The sequence below is a fragment of the Mus caroli genome, unplaced genomic scaffold (assembly GCF_978045245.1).
Source record: "Mus caroli unplaced genomic scaffold, Mus_caroli_1 scaffold_9, whole genome shotgun sequence".
NCBI lineage: Eukaryota > Metazoa > Chordata > Mammalia > Rodentia > Muridae > Mus > Mus caroli.
The window spans coordinates 117904246-117928421 of record NW_028227264.1 but is presented as its reverse complement, the minus strand read 5'-3'; the positions used below and the strand labels follow the sequence as shown (position 1 = coordinate 117928421).

Sequence of the window (24176 nt, the reverse complement as noted above, 5' to 3'; positions counted from 1 at the left end):
AGGGTGTAGTTTCACTCCTTGCGTTGGAGTTTTCCCTTTGTTATCCTTTGAAGGACTGGATTTGTGGGAAGATACTGTGTGAATTTGGTTTTGTCATGGAAAACTTTGTTTTTTTTCCGCCTATGGTAATTGAGAGTTTTGTTGGGTATAGTAGCCTGGGCTGGCATTTGTGTTCTCTTAGTGTCTGTATAACATCCATCCAGGATCTTCTGGCTTTCATAGTCTCTGGTGGGAAGTCTGGTGTAATTCTAATAGGTCTGCCTTTATATGTTACCTGACCTTTTTCTTTTACTGCTTTTAATATTCTTTCTTTGCTTAGTGCATTGGAGAAATTTCTTTTTTGGTCCAAACTATTTGGAGTTCTGTAGACTTCTTGTATGTTCATGGGCATCTCTTTAGGTTGGGGAAGTTTTCTTCTATAATTTTGTTGAAGGTATTTACTGGCTCTTTAAGTTGAAAATCTTAATTCTCATCTATATGTATTATCTTTAGGTATAGTCTTCTCATTGTGTCCTGGATTTCCTGGACGTTTTGAGTTAGGATATTTTTTGCATTTTGCATTGTGCATTTTCTTTGATTGTTGTGCCAATGTTTTCTATGGAATCTTCTGCACCTGAGATTCTTTCTTCTATCTCTTGTATTCTCTTGGTGAGGCTTGCATCTATGGCTCCTGATTTCTTTCCTAGGTTTATCTCCAGAGTTGTCTCCCTTTGTGAATTCTTTATGGTTTCTACTTCCATTTTTATATCCTGGATGGTTTTGTCCAGTTCCTTTACCTATTTGATTGTGTTTTCCTGTAATTCTTTAAGGGCTTCTAGCTGTTTACCTGTGTTCTTCTGTATTCCTTCAAGGGAGTTATTAACGTCCTTCTGAAAATCCTCTACCAGCATCATGAGATATGATTTTAAATCCAAATCTTGTTTTTCAAGTGTGGGAGTACTGTGTTCTGATGATGCTGAGTGGTCCTGGTATATTAGTTTGGGTTCTCTGGAGTCACAGAACATGTGGATAGTCTCTATATAGTAAAGGAATTTATTGATGACTTACAGTCTACAGTCCAACTCCAAACAATGGTTCAGTAGTAGCTGTGAATGGGAGGAGTCCAAGGATCTAGCAGTTACTCAGTCCCACATGGCAAGCAGGTGAGGGAGCAAGAACGAGACTCCCTTCTTCCTTTTTTTTTTTTTTTTTTTTTTTTTCCAATTTTTCACATGTTCTTTTTATTCAAGGGTTTACTCACAGGCAGTATTTAAAGTCAGGCCTTTTAAATTAAAGGCCTAAACTACGAAATTTTGTAAATATGACACTGGCAAAGAATGAGCATCTGGATAATTTAAACCCTCATTATCCCGGCGTCCAAGTTTGTAACACGGAACGCAAAGATCAGTATCATTCAAAACAAACCACTGAGAAACCACGGTGCTGGGTAACTTGTCAATGAAGAAGAAGCTCAGTTCAGCCTTGCTGAGTAGGAAACCAGCAACAGCTCGCTCTCCTGTGGCAGAGCATCCACTGTGCTTCAGAACCTTGCCTGTAAAGTCTCTTTCTCCATCAGCAAATCCGCGTATCTCTGTTGAAGCTCTCTCTCTCGTTCCCGTTGCCGCTGCACATCTTCTTTTAGACACTCTAGCCTACGGGGAATAGCAGAGTCTTCATGTTTCTTGAGTTCTTCAAAAGTGCGTAGCTCCAAGTGAGCCTGCTCAATCTGGTCCCATAAGTCATTCAACTGTTTCATGAGCCCCATAGCACGAGACTGGTATCCACCAAGCAAAATCTTCATCTTCTTTTCCATCTTTGCAGCTCTCTTGGCTTCTGTTGTCATGTGACCCCTGTTTATCTCAAGTCTCTTTTCAAGTGATTCAATTCTGTCCTTTTTGCTAGCAAGATTAGCGCGAGTGTAGCGGCTCTGAGCAGGAAGATAGAGGACTTGACTGTAGCATTCCTCCCACACCTGGTTGTAAGCTTCACTGGAGAGTTCGCCATGGCTCATTCCTTGTTTGACCACTTCCATCTCTTGTACCAGAGCATCCTGGGCCTTTTTCAGATCTTCTTTGGAGAAGTTCTCATAAGGGCTATGCTATAGGTAATGTGCTCTGAATTGTTGGTAGCAAACCCAACATTTTTTCCTTTTTTATTTCCAGATGGTCCGTAGGGATGATGTAGAAGATCATAATGAAGCATCGTAACCATTTCTTTTTTGATCAGTTCTTCGCTCTTCTGTAAATCTGTTAGAGGTGGTTCTACATTTAAAGGTCTTAAAATAGTTTCATTTACTTCAGACGGCCTGGGCAGATCCTTCTGAGCGGCTTTGTGCATTGGTTTCATTTCCTTTACACGCTCAGCATCTCGGATGGCCTGCTTTCGAGCATCCACATCAGCAGCATCTTCAATGTAGGTATCATCTATTTCACGTTCTTCCAGTTCCTTCTCGGCATTTTCAGGCAGAACGATTTCAAAATCGTTCTTAGGTGCAGGGAGGCCTAACAACCCTAGACGGAGATGTTCACGAGATTCTCTTTCCATCTGCTTCACGTAAGAGGGGTCACTGTAGCCTGCCATTCCATCCTCTGGATTAATGTTTAACTTGTCTCTAAGTGGTGTTCTACCTGGGGTGGCATTAGTGACTGGTTTAGGAGTTGTTCCACTTCGGGGAGTCAGCCCTTCGGCTCCATTAGAAGGAGTCCTGAAAGGGGTAGACAGAACTGTATTTGGAGTCTGCACAACTTGCCGCTGTGGGGTCACACCAGAGAAGTCACTCTCATGCAGTGGGGTATTAAGCCCACCTTTCAATGGAGTGTCCACATTGGTCAAGGCCATGAGGTTCTGAGCTTCCTGTAGAATCCTGTCTTGAGAGGCTGGTGTCCGTGGTGTTCTCAGAGCGATGCTGTTGTTTGTGGCATTGTACTCAGACAGGAGAGTGCTAGAAGCAGAGTTTGTTATTCCTGACTCCTCCGCCATCTGCCGCGCGACCTCACTGGCCTGGCCTACCTTGACAACTTCCTGGAGTTCAGCATCTGAAATCTGAGGCGCAGGCAACACAAGTTTGCTTCTCTTTTTAGTGAACTCAGAGACACCACTGGTTTGGAGGATAGCTGATGGTAAATCAGACTCCCTTTTCCTTTTTAAATGCTGTTTGTCTTTTTTTCTATCTCTTCCTTCTTTTTCAGATCTTAGCTCCCCATCAAGATCCTGCTGTCGCAATTTCCTGAAATCTGCATCAAGGGCCTGGTAATTCTCCTCAGAAGTATCATAAAAACCAAGAGCTGGCTTTTTTTCAAATGGGATTTCAGCATTATAATCAACGCCTCTCTTCTTTTTCCTTTTCTTCTGAATCTCTATGCCAGCTGCTCGAAGCTCTCGTCTTTTCTGGAGGGCAGCAAGGCGCCTGGCTTCTTCCAACTGCTTTTCTCTTGCTTTCCTTTTAGCCTTCTTTCCTTGAGTATTGGCCAGACGGGCTCGAGCCTCAGAGAGCATCTCAAGTTCATCCTCATCCATGTCAATCGGGTCCGGCCGGGCTGGCTTGGTCTCTGGGTTTGGATCCATCTCTCCAGGCTTAAGCTTTCGGGGGTCATCTGTTGTTTCCTCTTCGTTGTCCCTTTGAGCAGTTTTGTCCAGGAGGAATTCATAGTGTTCCAGGCACTGGGCTGCTGTTCTTCCTATGATTGGAGCAATGGTCCTCCACTGCGTTGGCATCAGCTTGGCCAGGTGCAAGAGTTTTTCTTCCTCTTCTCTGGACCATTCAGTTTTTTTAATACTTGGATCCAGCCATTCGTACCATCTGGCTTTGCACTGCTTTGCCGATTTCCTATGCAGCAATGAGGCAATCCTAGACCACTGGTTTTTCCCATATTTCATTACCGCTGCTTTCAGAATTTCATCCTCCGTGTTCCTCCACACTCCTCCTTTGATCATAATCCGGGGCATCTTGGCGGCGGAGTGTCCCGGCAAGGGGGCCGGGCTGAGAGGAGCTTCGAGAAAGTAGTAACGGTGCTCCGGTCACGGGACGCAAGAGGCCACTTCCTCCCAAGAGCAACCTTCTGCTTTAGAGACTCCCTTCTTCCAATGTCCTTATATTGTCTCCAGCAGAAGCTGTAGCTCAGATTAAAGGTGTGTTCCACCACACCTTTAATCCCAGATGAAAGGTGTAGCCCAGATTAAAGGTGTGTTCCTCCACATCCTTAATCCCAGATGTCCTTGAATTCGGAGATTTAGTCTTCTGGAATCCATAGCCACTATGTCTAAAGATCTCCATACCTAGATCCAGATCAAAAACTTCTATCTACAAGCCTCCAGATAAGGGTCACTGGTGAGCCTTCCAATTCTGGATTGTAGTTCATTCCAAATATAGTCCAGTTGACAACCAGGAATAGCCACTACAACCCACCCCTTGTTAACTTGACACAAATAATATCTCATGTTCACATGAAACAATAACAAGGTTGTGAATACGCCTAACAGGATATAACTATCCCTCATACATTCGCAAATGTATTTGTAAATTTACAATGGGGCAATGTCCCTTGGGAACATGCTTTTAGTGTGTCAACTTAAATACAAATTGATGTTAAAGAAATTGGAAGTGAATGACTCCGAGAGGAGCCCCTTGCTCAGGCCTCAGGACAATAGCGGACACCCAAGAACGCACGATAGACGGAGCTAGTTGCAAACCACATGAGGCTTTATTTGGGGAAAGCCAGAGCTCTGGGGACGACTCATATCCCACTCAGGGGTAGAGGAGTCCACCTTGAGGGGAAAGAGGTCCCAGTTTTTATAGGCCCTCAGGGGAGAAAGGAGAAGGGAGAGTAGGGGATTTCCAGATCTAAACAATGTCTATTCTCAAGAAATGGGTATGGGAGGGGTACAAGGAAAGAGTCTGGTGCAGGTGTAGCAACTCAGGATTGGCCGGGCTGTGGTTGCTGGGGAGATTTTCTGACTCTTTCTCAGCAACCAATATCACAAACACCTGGCAATGGGCATCATCATTGGGCACACACATGGGTCAAGGAATGGTCAAAACATTGGCAGACACACAGGTTCAAGGAGTGGCCAGAGCATTGTGCACCTCTATTTTCTAAATCAGTGAAGCTAGTTCTGCTAACACTGATGTCTATCTTGCCAATTTCAGGGCTTCTGTGTCCTTTTACATTCTGTCAGGATCTTTCAGAAGAAAGACAAATATATTTGTTAGCAAAGTAAGACAGGGGCATTCATATTACTTTATAATCCTCGTTTCTGCAACTGGTCACGTGGCCTTAATTGGTACTTATAACTACCTTCCTCTTCTACCCATTCTGTATTTCCTTCACCTTCGGCAAGCACCTCAGCAGGTCTTGGCTCTTTTCCTGGAGGATTGACCCATACCTTCATTCCTGATGGGTCTGTGTTCTTTGTCATCCTGCTTGGATTAGGCTTTTGTAGTTTCCCATTGACTTTAATCACAGGACATGGTAGTGCCAAGAGACGCCCTAAGGGATCTCCTACATTCCAGACATAATCTTGCTTACCTCCATTGTGAAGAGGTAATCCAATTTCCCCATGGTAATCTGGATCTATCAACCCTCCTAACACTGTTATTCCTTTTTTAGCCTGCTGGTTTAAGGGCATTAGAAGCCCAAAATGACCAGGGGGAAGTCTGAGCTTCCAATTCAATGGAATGTTTGTTGTAGCTCCTGATAGGAGCACTCGCCCCTCTGGAGCCAAAACTTCTAGGCCTGCAGAGCCTAGAGTTATGGGGACAGGAAGCAAAAATTTTCCTAGAGGGTCACTAGGAGTGATAGTGAGTGGAACTATTCCTTTTTCCACCCCTTGATTCCTGGACCCATGGATCCTGGCTATGGGGGAAACTGTACCATATATCAAACACTGATTCAAGGCATATACTGCCTTCTGTAGAACTCTGCCCCAGCCTTTCATGCCATTACCACCTAATTGGCACTGTAACTGCATCTTCAAAAGGCCATTCCATCTTTCTATCAGACCAGCTGCTTCAGGATGATGGGGAACATGGTAAGACCAGTGAATTCCATGATCGTGGGCCCATATCGCACTTCTCTGGCTGTAAAATTAGTTCCTTAGTCAGAAGCAATTCTGTGTGGAATACCATGACGATAGATAAGGCATTCTGTCAGTCCATGGATGGTGGTTTTAGCAGAGACATTACGTGCAGGAAAGGCAAATCCATAGCCAGAATAAGTATCTACTCCAGTAAGAACAAAACGGTGTCCTTTCCAAGAAGGACGTGGTCCAATGTAGTCAACCTGCCACCAGGTTGCTGGCTGGTCACCTTGAGGAATGGTGCCATATCTGGGGCTCAGTGTTGGTTTCTGCTGTTGGCAGATCTGGCATTCAGCAGCAGCTGTAGCCAGGTCAGCCTTGGTGAGTGGAAGTCCGTGTTGCTGAGCCCAAGCATAACCTCCATCTCGACCACCATGGCCACTTTGTTCATGAGCCCATTGAGCAATGACAGGGATGGCTGGGGAGAGAGGCTGACTGTCCACAGAATGGGTCATCTTATCCACTTGATTATTGAACAACTCCTCAGCTGAAGTCACCTTTGGTGAGCATTTACATGGGACACAAACATCTTCACATCCTTTGCCCATTTGGAGAGATCTATCCACATACTTCTTCCCCAGATGTCTTTCTCACCAATTTTCCAATTGTGATCTTTCCAAGTCCCTGACCATCCAGCCAATCCATTGGCTACAGCCCATGAGTCAGTGAATAATTGTACATCTGGCCATTTCTTCTTACAAACAAACTGTAATACCATGTGTACTGCCCGAAGTTCTGCCCACTGTGAAGATTTCCCTTCACCTGTGTCTTTCAGGGTTGTCCCAGAAAGGGGTTGCAATGCTGCAGCTGTCCACTTCTGGGTGGTGCCTGAATAACATGCAGAGCCATCAGTAAACCAGGCCCTAGTCTTCTCCTCTTCGGTCAGTCGATCATAGGGAACACCCCATGAGGCTATAGGTGCATGCTTGGCAGCAGATGGCATTGTAACAGGAGTAGAAACCAAAGGTATTTGAGCAACTTCTTCATGTAACTTGCTTGTGCCTTCAGGACCTGCTCTGGCCCGATCAAGTATATACCACTTCCATTTGATAATAGACTGCTGCTGTGCACGTCCCACTTTATGACTTGCAGGGTCTGATAGCACCCAGCTCATGATGGGTAGTTCAGGTCGCATAGTAACTTGGTGTTCTATTGTCCTAACAATGATGCTGAGTGGTCCTGGTTTCTGTTTGTAAGATACTTGTTTGCCTTTCGCCATCTGGTAATCTTTGGTGTTAGATGTTCTAGCTGTTTCTGGCTGGAGCTTCTTCCTCCTGTGAGACTCTAAGCCTGTGTCAACACTCTGGGAGACCAGCTCTTGTTGGGAACTAAATGGGTGTGGGGGAAGAGAGGGGAGGGAAAGAGCCAGAGTCTGGTCAGAGTTCCTCCTATGCTCTGGGCAGGCAGATGTGGGAGAGCTGCCATACAGTTTTCACTTGGCCCTGGGTGGGCATCTAAGCCACTGATCCCACTCAACAGGGGGTAGACAAGGGGCACACCTGATACCAGGGTCCCTGGGGTGACACTCTTGGCTCTGGGGATATGGGAGAGAGGTTCCCACGCAGGTGAGAGTCCTTAGTTCCGGCCTTGACTGGAGCACAGGAAGGCCTTCTGATGGGAGATTAGAAACGGCTCATTATTAGAAAGCCTATCCCATCGTCCAAGTGCAGCTGGCCTTGATGAACAGAAACAGTCTATGGTTTTAGAGCTTTATTGTAGAAAGGCAGGGGGAAAGAGCCATGAATTTGCTATTTGGCCCTTAACTCACAGGCTTAAACATCTCAGATCTGTTTATAATAACAGCAATAGAAGGACTGGGTTGAAGCCCTGTACTTCAAAATTTTAGTATCAAAGATAACCTATAATAACCACCCCAGCCCCAAAGCTTAGGGAACTGGGATGACGACTATTTATAACTTCTTCAAGCTGAATATGGAGGTTGAGATATTTTTGAAGGGGAGGGGGGAAGGGTAGAGAAATGGGGGAGTTGGTTGACCTTTAGAAGGCCACACCAATGAGTAACTGCTAGATCCTTGGACTCCCATTCACAGCTACTACTGAACCATTGTTTGGAGTTGGACTGTAGACTGTAAGTCATCAATAAATTCCTTTACTATATAGAGACTATCCATAAGTTCTGTGACTCCAGAGAACCCAAACTAATATACCAGGACCACTCAGCATCATCAGAACACAGTACTCCCACACTTGAAAAACAAGATTTGGATTTAAAATCATATCTCATGCATGATGCTGGTAGAGGATTTTAAGAAGGACGTTAATAACTCCCTTAAAGGAATACAGAAGAACACAGGTAAACAGCTAGAAGCCCTTAAAGAATTACAGGAAAACACAATCAAATAGGTAAAGGAATTGGACAAAACCATCCAGGATATAAAAATGGAAGTAGAAACAATAAAGAATTCACAAAGGGAGACAACTCTGGAGATAAACCTAGGAAAGAAATCAGGAGCCATAGATGCAAGCATCACCAAGAGAATACAAGAGATAGAAGAAAGAATCTCAGGTGCAGAAGATTCCATAGAAAACATTGGCACAACAATCAAAGAAAATGCAAAATGCAAAAAATATCCTAACTCAGAACATCCAGGAAATCCAGGACCCAATGAGAAGACTATACCTAAAGATAATACATATAGATGAGAATTAAGATTTTCAACTTAAAGGGCCAGTAAATACCTTCAACAAAATTATAGAAGAAAACTTCCCCAACCTAAAGGGATGCCCATGAACATACAAGAAGTCTACAGAACTCCAAATAGTTTGTACCAAAAAAGAAATTTCTCCAATCACATAATTATCAAAACACCAAATGCACTAAGCAAAGAAAGAATATTAAAAGCAGTAAAAGAAAAAGGTCAGGTAACATATAAAGGCAGACCTATTAGAATTACACCAGACTTCCCACCAGAGACTATGAAAGCCAGAAGATCCTGGATAGATGTTATACAGACACTAAGAGAACACAAATGCCAGCCCAGGCTACTATACCCAACAAAACTCTCAATTACCATAGACGGAAAAAAACAAAGTTTTCCATGACAAAACCAAATTCACACAATATCTTTCCACAAATCCAGTCCTTCAAAGGATAACAAAGGGAAAACTCCAACACAAGGAGTGAAACTACACCCTAGAAAAAGTAATCTTTCAACAAACCTAAAAGAAGATAGCCACATTAACAGAATCCCAACTCTAACAACAAAAATAACAGGAAGCAACAATTACTTTTCCCTAATATCTCTTAATATCAATGGGCTTAATTCCCAAATAAAAAGACATAGATGAACAGACTGGCTATGTAAACAGAACCCAACATTTTGCTACATACAGGAAACACACCTCAGTGAAAAGGACAAACACTACTGAAAGATCCTGGACGAAATGGACAAATTTCTAGACAGATACCAGGTACCAAATTTAAACCAGGATCAAGTTAACAATTTAAACAGTCCCATATCCCCTAAAGAAATAGAAGCAGTCATTAATGGTCTCCCAACCAAATAAAGCCCAGGACCAGATGGGTTTAGTGCAGAGTTCTATCAGACTTTCAAAGAAGATCTAATCCCAGTTCTGCACAAACTATTCCACAAAATAGATGTAGAAGGTACTCTACCCAACTCATTCTATGTAGCCACAATTACTCTGATACCTAAACCACAGAAAGATCCAACAAAGATGGAGAACTTCAGACCAATTTCCCTTATGAATATCGATGCAAAAATCCTCAATAAAGTTCTCGCTAACCGAATCCAAGAACACATCAAAACAATCATCCATCCTGACCAAGTAGGTTTTATTCCAGGGATGCAGGGATGGTTTAATATACGAAAATCCATCAACGTAATCCAGTATATAAACAAACTCAAAGACAAAAACCACATGGTCATCTCGTTAGATGCTGAGAAAGCATTTGACAAAATCCAACATCCATTCATGATAAGAGTCTTGGAAAGATCAGGAATTCAAGGCCCATACCTAAACATGATAAAAGCAATCTATAGCAAACCAATAGCCAACATCAAAGTAAATGGTGAGAAGCTGGAAGCAATCCCAATAAAATCAGGGACTAGACAAGGCTGCCCACTTTCTCCCGACCTATTCAACATTGTACTTTTAAGTCCTAGCCAGAGCAATTCGACAACAAAAGGAGATCAAGGGGATACAAATTGGAAAAGTCAAAATATCACTTTTTGCAGATGATATGATAGTATATATACGTGACCCTAAAAATTCCACCAGAGAACACCTAAACCTGATAAACAGCTTCGGTGAAGTAGCTGGATATAAAATTAACTCAAACAAGTCAATGGCCTTTCTGTACACAAAGGATAAACAGGTTGAGAAAGAAATTAGGGAAACAACACCCTTCTCAATAGTCACAAATATTATAAAATACCTTGGTGTGACTCTAACTAAGGAAGTGAAAGATCTGTATGATAAGAACTTCAAGTCTCTGAAAAAAGAAATTAAAGAAGATCTCAGAAGATGGAAAGATCTCCCATGCTCATGGATTGGCAGGATCAATATAGTAAAAATGGCTATCTTGCCAAAAGCAATCTACAGATTCAATGCAATCCCCATCAAAATTCCAACTCAATTCTTCAAGGAATTAGAAAGAGCAATCTGCAAATTCATCTGGAATAACAAAAAACCTAGGATAGCAAAAACTCTTCTCAAGGATAAAAGAACCTCTGGTGGAATCACCATGCCTGACCTAAAGCTTTACTACAGAGCAATTGTGATAAAAAAAAAAAAAAACTGCATGGTACTGGTATAGTGACAGACAAGTAGACCAATGGAATAGAATTGAAGACCAGAAATGAACCCACACACCTATGGTCACTTGATCTTCGACAAGGGAGCTAAAACCATCCAGTGGAAGAAAGACAGCATTTTCAACAAATGGTGCTGGCACAACTGGTTGTTATCATGTAGAAGAATGCGAATTGATCCATTCCTATCTCCTTGTACTAAGGTCAAATCTAAGTGGATCAAGGAACTTCACATAAAACCAGAAACACTGAAACTTATAGAGGAGAAAGTGGGGAAAAGCCTCGAAGATATGGGCACAGGGGGAAAATCCCTGAATAGAAAGCACTGGCTTGTGCTGTAAGATCGAGAATTGACAAATGGGACCTCATGAAACTGCAAAGATTCTGCAAGGCAAAAGACACCATCAATAAGACAAAAAGGCCACCAACAGATTGGGAAAGGATCTTTACCTATCCTAAATCAGATAGGGGACTAATATCCACTATATATAAAGAACTCAAGAGGGTGGACTCCAGAAAATCAAATAACCCAATTAAAAAATGGGGCTCAGAGCTAAACAAAGAATTCTCACCTGAGGAATTCCGAATGGCTGAGAAGCACCTGAAAAAATGTTCAACATCCTTAATCATCAGAGAAATGCAAATCAAAACAACCCTGAGATTCCACCTCACACCAGTCAGAATGGCTAAGTTCAACAATTCAGGGGACAGCAGATGCTGGCGAGGATGTGGAGAAAGAGGAACACTCTTCCATTGTTGGTGGGATTGCAAGCTTGTACAACCACTCTGGAAATCAGTCTGGCAGTTCCTCAGAAAATTGGACATAGTACTACCGGAGGATCCCGCAATACCTCTCCTGGGCATATATCCAGAAGATGTCCCAACCGGGAAGGACACATGCTCCACTATGTTCATAGCAGCCTTATTTATAATAGCCAGAAGCTGGAAAGAACCCAGATGCCCCTCAACAGAGGAATGGATAAAAAAAATGTGGTACATTTACACAATGGAGTACTACTCAGCTATTAAAAAGAATGAATTTATGAAATTCCTAGGCAAATGGATGGACCTGGAGGGCATCATCCTGAGTGAGGTAACACAATCACAAAAGAACTCAAATGATATGTACTCAATGATAAGTGGATATTAGCCCAGAAACTTAGTATACCCGAGATGTAAGATACAATTTGCAAAACACATGAAACTTAAGAAGAATGAAGACCAAAGTGTGGACACTTTGCCCCTTCTTAGAATTGGAAACAATCACCCATGGAAGGAGTTACAGAGAAAAAGTTTGGAGCTGAGACAAAAGGATGGGCCATCTAGAGACTGCCATATCCAGGGATCCATCCCATAATTAGCCTCCAAACGATGACATCATTGCATACACTAGCAAGATTTTGCTGAAAGGACCCTGATATAGCTATCTCTTGTGAGACTAGGCCGGGGCCTAGCAAACACAGAAGTGAATGCTCACAGTCAGCTATTGGATGGATCACAGGCCCCCAATGGAGGAGCTAGAGAAAGTATCCAAGGAGCTAAAGATATCTGCAACCCTGTAGGTGCAACAACATTATGAACTAACCAGTACCCCAGAGCTCTTGACTCTAACTGCATATGTATCAAAAGATGGCCTAGTCGGCCATCACTGGAAAGAGAGGCCCATTGGACACGCAAACTTTATATGCCCCAGTACAGGGGAACGCTAGGGCCAAAAAAATGGGAATGGGTGGGTAGGGAAGTGAGGGGGAGGGTATGGGGAACTTTTGGGATAGCATTGGAAATGTAATTGAGGAAAATATGTAATAAAAAAAGATATATTACTCTAACAAATCTTACAGGATACTCATTCTGTCATACGTGGGCTCCACAGGAAATTTGGGTTTCAATCCTGGTTTAACAAGCTGCCTCTTATAAGCAGGTATAGAAAGGAAAAATAAAGGAAAAATAGAAGTGTGAATCAATTGTTTTAAAGATGGTATAATAAAGTCTGTAGGAGACTCATATTCTAACGTGGGCTCCACGGAAATTTTGGGTTTAAATCCTGACATGACAAATTAGAAAGGCCTAAATAGGCTAAAATGTGTGTGATTTTGAGTATTGTGGTAGTTTTGTTGTTCCTCTGGGACAGAGGGCAAGCTACAGGTTTTCCTGGTTACCGGCTGAAGGATGTGCTTATTAGGGGAAAACATTTTGTCTTTGTGTTTGGAAAAGGTTATTAAAGTATTTACACCTTCCAGAGTTATATGGATCAGATTTGATAGAGACCCCCCCCCCAAACTAGATTCCAGAGAATCAAACAAAATGGTTATTTTGATGATACTAATTTTTTTTTTTTTTAGATTTATTTAAGACATAATTTAGAGCCTTGGTGAATTTCATCATCAGACATGCTGAACTGACCTGCCTGAACTCCTGATGTCTTGGTTTTTCATCCAGATCCAGTCAGGACACACACATCAGAGACTAATATAATCATTGGTGTGGCCTTCTTAAGGTCAACCAACTCCCCCATTTCTCTACCCTTCTCCCCCCCCCCCTTCAAAAATATCTCAACCCCCATATTCAGCTTGAAGAAGTTATAAATAGTCGTCATCCCAGTTCCCTAAGCTTTGGGGCTGGGGTGGTTATTATAGGTTATCTTTGATACTAAAATTTTGAAGTACAGGGCTTCAACCCAGTCCTTCTATTGCTGTTATTATAAACAGATCTGAGATGTTTAAGCCTGTGAGTTAAGGGCCAAATAGCAAATTCATGGCTCTTTCCCCCTGCCTTTCTACAATAAAGCTCTAAAACCATAGACTGTTTCTGTTCATCAAGGCCAGCTGCACTTGGACGATGGGATAGGCTTTCTAATAATGAGCCGTTTCTAATCTCCCATCAGAAGGCCTTCCTGTGCTCCAGTCAAGGCCGGAACTAAGGACTCTCACCTGCGTGGGAACCTCTCTCCCATATCCCCAGAGCCAAGAGTGTCACCCCAGGGACCCTGGTATCAGGTGTGCCCCTTGTCTACCCCCTGTTGAGTGGGATCAGTGGCTTAGATGCCCACCCAGGGCCAAGTGAAAACTGTATGGCAGCTCTCCCACATCTGCCTGCCCAGAGCATAGGAGGAACTCTGACCAGACTCTGGCTCTTTCCCTCCCCTCTCTTCCCCCACACCCATTTAGTTCCCAACAAGAGCTGGTCTCCCAGAGTGTTGACACAGGCTTAGAGTCTCACAGGAGGAAGAAGCTCCAGCCAGAAACAGCTAGAACATCTAACACCAAAGATTACCAGATGGCGAAAGGCAAACAAGTATCTTACAAACAGAAACCAGGACCACTCAGCATCATTGTTAGGACAATAGAACACCAAGTTACTATGCGACCTGAACTACCCATCATGAGCTGGGTGCTATCAGACCCTGCAAGTCATAAAGTGGGACGTGCACAGCAGCAGTCTATTATCAAATGGAAGTGGTATATACTTGATCGGGCCAGAGCAGGTCCTGAAGGCACAAGCAAGTTACATGAAGAAGTTGCTCAAATACCTTTGGTTTCTACTCCTGTTACAATGCCATCTGCTGCCAAGCATGCACCTATAGCCTCATGGGGTGTTCCCTATGATCGACTGACCGAAGAGGAGAAGACTAGGGCCTGGTTTACTGATGGCTCTGCATGTTATTCAGGCACCACCCAGAAGTGGACAGCTGCAGCATTACAACCCCTTTCTGGGACAACCCTGAAAGACACAGGTGAAGGGAAATCTTCACAGTGGGCAGAACTTCGGGCAGTACACATGGTATTACAGTTTGTTTGTAAGAAGAAATGGCCAGATGTACAATTATTCACTGACTCATGGGCTGTAGCCAATGGATTGGCTGGATGGTCAGGGACTTGGAAAGATCACAATTGGAAAATTGGTGAGAAAGACATCTGGGGAAGAAGTATGTGGATAGATCTCTCCAAATGGGCAAAGGATGTGAAGATGTTTGTGTCCCATGTAAATGCTCACCAAAGGTGACTTCAGCTGAGGAGTTGTTCAATAATCAAGTGGATAAGATGACCCATTCTGTGGACAGTCAGCCTCTCTCCCCAGCCATCCCTGTCATTGCTCAATGGGCTCATGAACAAAGTGGCCATGGTGGTCGAGATGGAGGTTATGCTTGGGCTCAGCAACACGGACTTCCACTCACCAAGGCTGACCTGGCTACAGCTGCTGCTGAATGCCAGATCTGCCAACAGCAGAAACCAACACTGAGCCCCAGATATGGCACCATTCCTCAAGGTGACCAGCCAGCAACCTGGTGGCAGGTTGACTACATTGGACCACGTCCTTCTTGGAAAGGACACCGTTTTGTTCTTACTGGAGTAGATACTTATTCTGGCTATGGATTTGCCTTTCCTGCACGTAATGCCTCTGCTAAAACCACCATCCATGGACTGACAGAATGCCTTATCTATCGTCATGGTATTCCACACAGAATTGCTTCTGACTAAGGAACTAATTTTACAGCCAGAGAAGTGCGATATGGGCCCACGATCATGGAATTCACTGGTCTTACCATGTTCCCCATCATCCTGAAGCAGCTGGTCTGATAGAAAGATGGAATGGCCTTTTGAAGATGCAGTTACAGTGCCAATTAGGTGGTAATGGCATGAAAGGCTGGGGCAGAGTTCTACAGAAGGCAGTATATGCCTTGAATCAGTGTTTGATATATGGTACAGTTTCCCCCATAGCCAGGATCCATGGGTCCAGGAATCAAGGGGTGGAAAAAGGAATAGTTCCACTCACTATCACTCCTAGTGACCCTCTAGGAAAATTTTTGCTTCCTGTCCCCATAACTCTAGGCTCTGCAGGCCTAGAAGTTTTGGCTCCAGAGGGGCGAGTGCTCCTATCAGGAGCTACAACAAACATTCCATTGAATTGGAAGCTCAGACTTCCCCCTGGTCATTTTGGGCTTCTAATGCCCTTAAACCAGCAGGCTAAAAAAGGAATAACAGTGTTAGGAGGGTTGATAGATCCAGATTACCATGGGGAAATTGGATTACCTCTTCACAATGGAGGTAAGCAAGATTATGTCTGGAATGTAGGAGATCCCTTAGGGCGTCTCTTGGCACTACCATGTCCTGTGATTAAAGTCAATGGGAAACTACAAAAGCCTAATCCAAGCAGGATGACAAAGAACACAGACCCATCAGGAATGAAGGTATGGGTCAATCCTCCAGGAAAAGAGCCAAGACCTGCTGAGGTGCTTGCCGAAGGTGAAGGAAATACAGAATGGGTAGAAGAGGAAGGTAGTTATAAGTACCAATTAAGGCCACGTGACCAGTTGCAGAAACGAGGATTATAAAGTAATATGAATGCCCCTGTCTTACTTTGCTAACAAATATATTTGTCTTTCTTCTGAAAGATCCTGACAGAATGTAAAAGGACACAGAAGCCCTGAAATTGGCAAGATAGACATCAGTGTTAGCAGAACTAGCTTCACTGATTTAGAAAATAGAGGTGCACAATGCTCTGGCCACTCCTTGAACCTGTGTGTCTGCCAATGTTTTGACCATTCCTTGACCCATGTGTGTGCCCAATGATGATGCCCATTGCCAGGTGTTTGTGATATTGGTTGCTGAGAAAGAGTCAGAAAATCTCCCCAGCAACCACAGCCCGGCCAATCCTGAGTTGCTACACCTGCACCAGACTCTTTCCTTGTACCCCTCCCATACCCATTTCTTGAGAATAGACATTGTTTAGATCTGGAAATCCCCTACTCTCCCTTCTCCTTTCTCCCCTGAGGGCCTATAAAAACTGGGACCTCTTTCCCCTCAAGGTGGACTCCTCTACCCCTGAGTGGGATATGAGTCGTCCCCAGAGCTCTGGCTTTCCCCAAATAAAGCCTCATGTGGTTTGCAACTAGCTCCGTCTATCGTGCGTTCTTGGGTGTCCGCTATTGTCCTGAGGCCTGAGCAAGGGGCTCCTCTCGGAGTCATTCACTTCCAATTTCTTTAACATCAATTTGTATTTAAGTTGACACACTAAAAGCATGTTCCCAAGGGACATTGCCCCATTGTAAATTTACAAATACATTTGCGAATGTATGAGGGATAGTTATATCCTGTTAGGCGTATTCACAACCTTGTTATTGTTTCATGTGAACATGAGATATTATTTGTGTCAAGTTAACAAGGGGTGGGTTGTAGTGGCTATTCCTGGTTGTCAACTGGACTATATTTGGAATGAACTACAATCCAGAATTGGAAGGCTCACCAGTGACCCTTATCTGGAGGCTTGTAGATAGAAGTTTTTGATCTGGATCTAGGTATGGAGATCTTTAGACATAGTGGCTATGGATTCCAGAAGACTAAATCTCCGAATTCAAGGACATCTGGGATTAAGGATGTGGAGGAACACACCTTTAATCTGGGCTACACCTTTCATCTGGGATTAAAGGTGTGGTGGAACACACCTTTAATCTGAGCTACAGCTTCTGCTGGAGACAATATAAGGACATTGGAAGAAGGGAGTCTCTAAAGCAGAAGGTTGCTCTTGGGAGGAAGTGGCCTCTTGCGTCCCGTGACCGGAGCACCGTTACTACTTTCTCGAAGCTCCTCTCAGCCCGGCCCCCTTGCCGGGACACTCCGCCGCCAAGATGCCCCGGATTATGATCAAAGGAGGAGTGTGGAGGAACACGGAGGATGAAATTCTGAAAGCAGCGGTAATGAAATATGGGAAAAACCAGTGGTCTAGGATTGCCTCATTGCTGCATAGGAAATCGGCAAAGCAGTGCAAAGCCAGATGGTACGAATGGCTGGATCCAAGTATTAAAAAAACTGAATGGTCCAGAGAAGAGGAAGAAAAACTCTTGCACCTGGCCAAGCTGATGCCAACGCAGTGGAGGACCATTGCTCCAATCATAGGAAGAACAGCAGCCCAGTGCCTGGAACACTATGAATTCCTCCTGGACAAAACTGCTCAAAGGGACAACGAAGAGGAAACAACAGATGACCCCCGAAAGCTTAAGCCTGGAGAGATGGATCCAAACCCAGAGACCAAGCCAGCCCGGCCGGACCCGATTGACATGGATGAGGATGAACTTGAGATGCTCTCTGAGGCTCGAGCCCGTCTGGCCAATACTCAAGGAAAGAAGGCTAAAAGGAAAGCAAGAGAAAAGCAGTTGGAAGAAGCCAGGCGCCTTGCTGCCCTCCAGAAAAGACGAGAGCTTCGAGCAGCTGGCATAGAGATTCAGAAGAAAAGGAAAAAGAAGAGAGGCGTTGATTATAATGCTGAAATCCCATTTGAAAAAAAGCCAGCTCTTGGTTTTTATGATACTTCTGAGGAGAATTACCAGGCCCTTGATGCAGATTTCAGGAAATTGCGACAGCAGGATCTTGATGGGGAGCTAAGATCTGAAAAAGAAGGAAGAGATAGAAAAAAAGACAAACAGCATTTAAAAAGGAAAAGGGAGTCTGATTTACCATCAGCTATCCTCCAAACCAGTGGTGTCTCTGAGTTCACTAAAAAGAGAAGCAAACTTGTGTTGCCTGCGCCTCAGATTTCAGATGCTGAACTCCAGGAAGTTGTCAAGGTAGGCCAGGCCAGTGAAGTCGCGCGGCAGACGGCGGAGGAGTCAGGAATAACAAACTCTGCTTCTAGCACTCTCCTGTCTGAGTACAATGCCACAAACAACAGCATCGCTCTGAGAACACCACGGACACCAGCCTCTCAAGACAGGATTCTACAGGAAGCTCAGAACCTCATGGCCTTGACCAATGTGGACACTCCATTGAAAGGTGGGCTTAATACCCGACTGCATGAGAGTGACTTCTCTGGTGTGACCCCACAGCGGCAAGTTGTGCAGACTCCAAATACAGTTCTGTCTACCCCTTTCAGGACTCCTTCTAATGGAGCCGAAGGGCTGACTCCCCGAAGTGGAACAACTCCTAAACCAGTCACTAATGCCACCCCAGGTAGAACACCACTTAGAGACAAGATAAACATTAATCCAGAGGATGGAATGGCAGACTACAGTGACCCCTCTTACGTGAAGCAGATGGAAAGAGAATCTCGTGAACATCTCCGTCTAGGGTTGTTAGGCCTCCCTGCACCTAAGAACAATTTTGAAATCGTTCTGCCTGAAAATGCCGAGAAGGAACTGGAAGAACGTGAAATAGATGATACCTACATTGAAGATGCTGCTGATGTGGATGCTCGAAAGCAGGCCATCCGAGATGCTGAGCGTGTAAAGGAAATGAAACGAATGCACAAAGCTGTTCAGAAGGATCTGCCCAGGCCGTCTGAAGTAAATGAAACTATTTTAAGACCTTTAAATGTAGAACCACCTCTAACAGATTTACAGAAGAGCGAAGAACTGATCAAAAATAAGTGATTACGATGCTTCATTATGATCTTCTACATCATCCCTACGGACCATCTGGAAATAAAAAAGAAAAAATTGTCGGGTTTGCTACCAACAATTCAGAGCACATTACCTATCTTGAGCATAGCCCTTATGAGAAGTTCTCCAAAGAAGATCTGAAAAAGGCCCAGGATGCTCTGGTACAAGAGATGGAAGTGGTCAAACAAGGAATGAGCCATGGCGAACTCTCCAGTGAAGCTTACAACCAGGTGTGGGAGGAATGCTACAGTCAAGTCCTCTATCTTCCTGCTCAGAGCCGCTACACTCGCTCTAATCTTGCTAGCAAAAAGGACAGAATTGAATCACTTGAAAAGAGACTTGAGATAAACAGGGGTCACATGACAACAGAAGCCAAGAGAGCTGCAAAGATGGAAAAGAAGATGAAGATTTTGCTTGGTGGATACCAGTCTCATGCTATGGGGCTCATGAAACAGTTGAATGACTTATGGGACCAGATTGAGCAGGCTCACTTGGAGCTACGCACTTTTGAAGAACTCAAGAAACATGAAGACTCTGCTATTCCCCGTAGGCTAGAGTGTCTAAAAGAAGATGTGCAGCGGCAACAGGAACGAGAGAAAGAGCTTCAACAGAGATACTCGGATTTGCTGATGGAGAAAGAGACTTTACAGGCAAAGTTCTGAAGCACAGTGGATGCTCTGCCACAGGAGAGCGAGTTGCTGGTTTCCTACTCAGCAAGGCTGAACTGAGCTTCTTCTTCATTGACAAGTTACCCGGCACCGTGGTTTCTCAGTTGTTTGATTTAAATGATACTGATCTTTGCGTTCCGTGTTACAAACTTGGACGCCGGGATAATGAGGGTTTAAATTATCCAGATGCTCATTCTTTGCCAGTGTCATATTTACAAAATTTCGTAGTTTAGGCCTTTAATTTAAAAGGCCTGACTTTAAATACTGCCTGTGAGTAAACCCTTGAATAAAAAGAACATGTGAAAAATTGAAAAAAAAAAAAAAAAGGAAGAAGGGAGTCTCGTTCTTGCTCCCTCACCTGCTTGCCATGTGGGACTGAGTAACTGCTAGATCCTTGGACTCCCATTCACAGCTACTACTGAACCATTTTTTGGAGTTGGACTGTAGACTGTAAGTCATCAATAAATTCCTTTACTATATAGAGACTATCCATAAGTTCTGTGACTCCAGAGAACCCAAACTAATATACCAGGACCACTCAGCATCATCAGAACACAGTACTCCCACACTTGAAAAACAAGATTTGGATTTAAAATCATATCTCATGCATGATGCTGGTAGAGGATTTTAAGAAGGACGTTAATAACTCCCTTAAAGGAATACAGAAGAACACAGGTAAACAGCTAGAAGCCCTTAAAGAATTACAGGAAAACACAATCAAATAGGTAAAGGAATTGGACAAAACCATCCAGGATATAAAAATGGAAGTAGAAACAATAAAGAATTCACAAAGGGAGACAACTCTGGAGATAAACCTAGGAAAGAAATCAGGAGCCATAGATGCAAGCATCACCAAGAGAATACAAGAGATAGAAGAAAGAATCTCAGGTGCAGAAGATTCCATAGAAAACATTGGCACAACAATCAAAGAAAATGCAAAATGCAAAAAATATCCTAACTCAAAACATCCAGGAAATCCAGGACCCAATGAGAAGACTATACCTAAAGATAATACATATAGATGAGAATTAAGATTTTCAACTTAAAGAGCCAGTAAATACCTTCAACAAAATTATAGAAGAAAACTTCTCCAACCTAAAGAGATGCCCATGAACATACAAGAAGTCTACAGAACTCCAAATAGTTTGGACCAAAAAAGAAATTTCTCCAATCATTAATTATCAAAACACCAAATGCACTAAGCAAAGAAAGAATATTAAAAGCAGTAAAAGAAAAAGGTCAGGTAACATATAAAGGCAGACCTATTAGAATTACACCAGACTTCCCACCATTAGCTATGAGAGCCAGAAGATCCTGGATAGATGTTATACAGACACTAAGAGAACACAAATGCCAGCCCAGGCTACTATACCCAACAAAACTCTCAATTACCATAGATGGAAAAAAAACAAAGTTTTCCATGACAAAACCAAATTCACACAATATCTTTCCACAAATCCAGTCCTTCAAAGGATAACAAAGGGAAAACTCCAACACAAGGAGTGAAACTACACCCTAGAAAAAGTAATCTTTCAACAAACCTAAAAGAAGATAGCCACATTAACAGAATCCCAACTCTAACAACAAAAATAACAGGAAGCAACAATTACTTTTCCCTAATATCTCTTAATATCAATGGGCTTAATTCCCAAATAAAAAGACATAGATGAACAGACTGGCTATGTAAACAGAACCCAACATTTTGCTACATACAGGAAACCCACCTCAGGGAAAAGGGCAAACACTACTGAAAGATCCTGACAGAATGTAAAAGGTCACACAAGCCCTGAAATTGGCAAGATAGTTGTCAGTGTTAGCAGTACTAGCTTCACTGATTTAGAAAAAGAAAATTTAGAAAGAGAAAATCTCCCCAGCAACCACAGCCCGGCCAATCCTGAGTTGCTACACCTGCACCAGACTCTTTCCTTGTACCCCTCCCATACCCATTTCTTGAGAATAGACATTGTTTAGATCTGGAATTCCCCTACTCCCCCCCCCTCTCCTTTCTCCCCTGAGTGCCTATAAACCTGGGACTTCTTTCCCCTCGATGTCAACTTCTCTACCCTGTGTGGGATATGAGTCGTCCCCAGAGCTCTGGCTTTCCCCAAATAAAGCCTCCTGTGGTTTGAATCAAGCTTGGTCTATTGTGAGTTCTTGGGTGTCTGCTATTGTCCTGAGGCCTGAGCGAGGGGCTTCTCTCAGAGTCTTTCATTTGGGGGCTCGTCCGGGATGGGCGTGCCCACCCACGTCTCCAAAGACCCACTTGGAGGTGAATTTTTTTGTCTAAAAATATTTCTGAGAGCCGGCGAGGTTCAGTGCTGAAATTTGCAGCCCCTACATTTCATGAGAAATGGAAACCTTTGCCTCGGGATGAGGCACTGAGTGTGAACAGCAGATGTGCTGGAATCACTGGCAGCTACTGTTCACTCTGGGGGATGCCCTGACTGAGGGGAAGGACTCCAGGAGTCCATCTGGGGTGAGGAGTGCACTTCCCCGACCTTCTGCATTTCTGAGTTGGTTTTGTCTATCCATTAGAAGACGGGCATTTGTCAGTGTGTGTTTGTTTTTTTGTGTCTGTTTTCAGGTATTTGTCAGTGTGTGTGTGTTTTGTGTCTGTTTTCCATGATATTGAACAGACTGTAATGACCCCCCTAAGTTTGACTTTAGACCACTGGACTGAAGTTAGATTAAGGGCCCATAATCTTTCAGTAGAAATTAAGAAGGGACCTTTGCAGACTTTTTGCACCTCCGAGTGGCCGACTTTTAATGTAAAATGGTCACTGGAGAGGACTTTTGGTTTGACTCTTTGAAGTTAAAGCCATTGTTTTTCAGAGCGGACCTGGGTACCACCCGGATCAACAGCCTTACCTCATTCAGAATTCACTGCCATAAATCAAACTATGGATTCCCCCCGCCTCTCAGAGCCCTCCCCCATCTGCTCCCATGCACGCGGGTGGGTCAGCACAGTGCCCTCACTTTTTGCCCTAAGAAGCAGTAAGCACAGGAGCGATGGTGGCAGCAGTGGTGACAGTGCAGACCCTGCCTGAACCAGCGTGCTTTCTGGCCCTGTGGCCAGAAGGCACGCAGGGCTCCTCCTCAAGCTGCTCCCACTCCCCAGGTCCCTGCGCCTGGCTCTGAGATTGCTAAAGGCACAGTCTGAGGACCGAGGACCTGCAGCCCAGAGTTGCCCAGCAGATGGAGCTCCTGACACCACTTCTGCCTTTTCCTTTGTGAGCTGTGAGCAACCCGCCCACAGACAGGCAGTCTCTGCAGACCCTCCAATATTGGCCTTTCTCATCGGCTGATCTATACAATTAGAATGCTGGGTTCCCTCTGGACCGACCAGATTGGAACTACAACACCACTCAAGGTAGGGAGAGGTTGGCAGTTTACCGCCGGGCTCTGGTCACAGGTCTAAAGGGAGTGGCGAGATGCCCCACCGATTTGGCTAAGGTAAATGAGGTGATGCAGGGCCCTACCGAACCCCCATCTGTTTTTCTGAAAAGATTGATGGAAGCTTATAGACGCTATACTCCTTTTGACCCGTCCTCTAAGAGCCAACAAGCTGCAGTTGCTATGACTTTTATAGGGCAATCAGCATAAGATATTAAAAGAAAGTTACAGAGACTAGAAGGATTACATGCCATGGCTTTACAAGATTTAGTTAAGGAGGCAGAAAAGGTGTATCACAAGAGAGAAACAGAGGAAGAAGAGAGAGGGAAAATCGAGAAGAAGAGAGGGAGAATAATAGGGAAAGAAGACAGGAGAGGAATTTAAGCAGGATTTTGGTCGCAGTAGTAGGGGAATGTGAAGGAAGGAACAGGCCAGAGAATAGACAGACAGGGTACCTGGGCAACAAGGAACCCAGACCTGAAGGAAGATCTGTCCAGAGATTTTAGAGAAGGACCAATGTGCCTATTGCAAGGGAAAAAGGACATTGGGCTCGGGAATGCCCAAAGAAGGGAAGGGCCCCTAAGGTCCTGACTCTGAAAGATGACGAATAGGGGAGACAGGGCTCAGACCCCCTCCCCGAGCCTAGGGTAACCCTGATGGTGGAGGGGACCCCCATGGACTTTTTAATTGACACAGGGGCAGAGCATTCTGTGTTGAAACATCCACTGGGAAAATTAAATAAAAGAACCATAGTGATTGGAGCCACTGGTCAGAAACAATACCCAATGAGCCGTGAAACAAGAGATGGAATCAGGCCACATATTCAGAGACTATTACAATTAGGTATTTTGGTACCTTGCCAGTCACCCTGGAATACTCCTCTACTGCCGGTAA

General features: G+C 44.0%; 2 pseudogenes; one reads left to right on the top strand and one right to left on the bottom strand.

Moving 5' to 3' along the window:
- Positions 1-1519: 1519 nt before the first annotated feature.
- Positions 1520-3957, bottom strand: LOC147002772 (cell division cycle 5-like protein pseudogene; annotated as a pseudogene).
- Positions 3958-17442: 13485 nt separating this feature from the next.
- Positions 17443-19961, top strand: LOC147002771 (cell division cycle 5-like protein pseudogene; annotated as a pseudogene).
- Positions 19962-24176: the final 4215 nt, after the last annotated feature.